Source organism: Borostomias antarcticus (assembly GCF_949987555.1).
Source record: "Borostomias antarcticus genome assembly, chromosome: 2".
Lineage (NCBI taxonomy): Eukaryota > Metazoa > Chordata > Actinopteri > Stomiiformes > Stomiidae > Borostomias > Borostomias antarcticus.
The window spans coordinates 20,143,320-20,145,819 of NC_140235.1; positions in this window are offsets into that span (position 1 = coordinate 20,143,320).

Sequence of the window (2,500 nt, forward strand, 5' to 3'; positions counted from 1 at the left end):
TTCCAGAGGCCCGAGCTCTCTTCCTTCCTGCCGTCTCACAGCTTCCTGCTCCTGCTCTTATCACCACAGAAAACGTGACAGGGCTTCAGCCCAGTCAGCCCCCCCTTCCTTGGCCACCACCACCTTAAATGGAAGCGTTCTGCCTTTGGTCTGGACCTAGGGTCCGGGACGGGGGGGGGGGCGTTGATGTCTGCAAGGGCCGGAGAGGGGGGGGGGGGGGGGGGGGGGGTCGGGGGGATATCCCGGGGCCCATGTCACCCACCTGGGCCAATCCTGCTAATAGACTTATTTATTATAAACAATATGGTCGCTACTTCACAGCCGACGGAGGAACAATTAATCTAGAGTGGTCAGACATGTTTTTTTATTTATGTATTTATTTATCTGAGAGGAAGCCCAGGGCGCATTGGGGAGGGGGGCACTATCAGCTTCTCCGCCGGGGGAAATCAGCAGCTTTGATTTACTCTGCAAATCTGGGCCTTGTAAATCAGAGGTGGTAGTTACCACATCGACACATTGAATCACATGTTGCGGTTCTCATAAAGCGAGAATGTTATATTACTGTGACACTGGATATGGGCATTTAACAGCACGCTGTTCGCGTGAGGTCAGGTATTTATAAGGTAATGATGCTGAGATATGAACAAAATTTTGCACGACTGTTCATTATATTGTCATGACATCGGAGCTTTATTACATCACAATGGTGAGTCAAAGCTGCTGATTTGCACAATAATAGGCTCCTTGGAGTGTAATGCTTACAGTTAGCATATCAGGGGCCTCAGATACCGTGAGACACATGAGATATATGTAAATTGTTGGCTTTGTCAGGATGTACTCACTGTCAAACCACATAATTATCAATTTACTATACTTCAAACTTCCCTCTCCGTTAGAGTTGTTCTCATAAGTGTTCATATAGTTCCCTCACTGCCAGTGTGTCATTCCTATTTTTAGTAAACGCACATCCAAGGCTGTGAGAATCTTGTGTGTGTGTGTGTGTGTGTGTGTGTGCGCGCACGCATGTGTGTGTGCACGCAAATGTGTGTATGCATGCGGCATGTGTGAGTGAGTGTACGCGTAAGTGCATGTATACTATTAGGTCTGTTCGTGCGTGCCGGTGTGTGTGTGTGTGTGTGTGTGCGCGCACATGCACATGTTGTTGTATGGCAGTGTTGCCAGATAGGGGTCTGCCCAGCCCTGATAGAGCCTGTGTTATTGTAAGGCCACAAGGCCATCAGATAAGGCCCCATACTCCAAAGCCCCCCAGCGATAAGACATGTTTCTGATGGTAATAAGCCAGAAAGCGTAAACTGCTGCACAAAATGCAACAATAACGGTAAAGTTCAAGTTCAGCTTGATGTGCAGTAATCACAATTTTAGATCCTCAATTCGCCTTCAAGAAGTTGCTTTGAGGTCTCCAGCTCTGGTCTCAGAACCCCTGTGCAGGGAGGGCCGTGGAGAACGCGCATGTGTACTGTCTGATGATATCAGTAAGTCCAAGTTTCTGTGTGTGTGTGTGTGTGTGTGTGTGTGTGTGTGTGTGTGTGTGTGTGTGTGTGTGTGTGTGTGAGTGAGTGAGTGAGTGAGTGAGTGTTTTCTTTATTATCTTGTGGGAATATCACTAGGGGGAAGTTGATCAACTGATGGTGGTCACTGAGATCAGGTTGAAGGGTCAAAAGTTAACTGTGTCTCTTCTGACACTGGGCTGTCACACTCATAGAAACACACTATTAATAATCCTTGATCTTATTTGTTCAAATTTATATTTTTAGGGATTGACATTTTAAGGATCTATGGTAGGTTTACATGTAGGAGCAGTGACCTGTGACCTGTCACCTTTACCATCGAGGTTCAGGTGTCTTTCAAGGTGCATTGACTTGGCGAGGGTGCAGGGATGATAGTGATGCTCCAGCCCATTGTGTGCAAACGACCTGACAGGAGATAATCTCTGTTCCAACATCAGAGACACTGAGAGGCCAACTTGAGCAAAGCACCCCGCTGATGTCCCAGATAGACAAACTATTGATAAAAAAAACATTTAGGAGTGTGTGTGTGTTTGTGTGTGTGTGTGTGTGTGTGTATGTGTGTGAGAGAGAGAGAGAGAAAGAGAGAGAGAGAGAGAGAGAGAGAGAGAGAGAGAGAGTGTGTTACAGAGTGCAAGGGAAAAAAGATAAACCTTATTTGAAACTTTATTTGGCTAATTTCGCGAATGCAATATGGAATCTTAATTGAAGTACATATTGCACCCAAAAGTGAAGTAAAAGAGGGAAAAAGGTGTCAACCTGCAAGAGTATATTTTCACAGGTCAAATATAATTTTTCACAAATCGTCATTGGCACTCAACCATCTGTCTGGAGATACAGCTGAATATTTTAGAATATGAATGAGATAGCTCAGAGCTTTGTGCGAGTGCACAGGTACAGTATAAAGTAGGATTTTCCTGTGTGTGATACTTGTCTCTATTCACCGTTAGTGTAAAGGGAACCGTCCTAGGAGG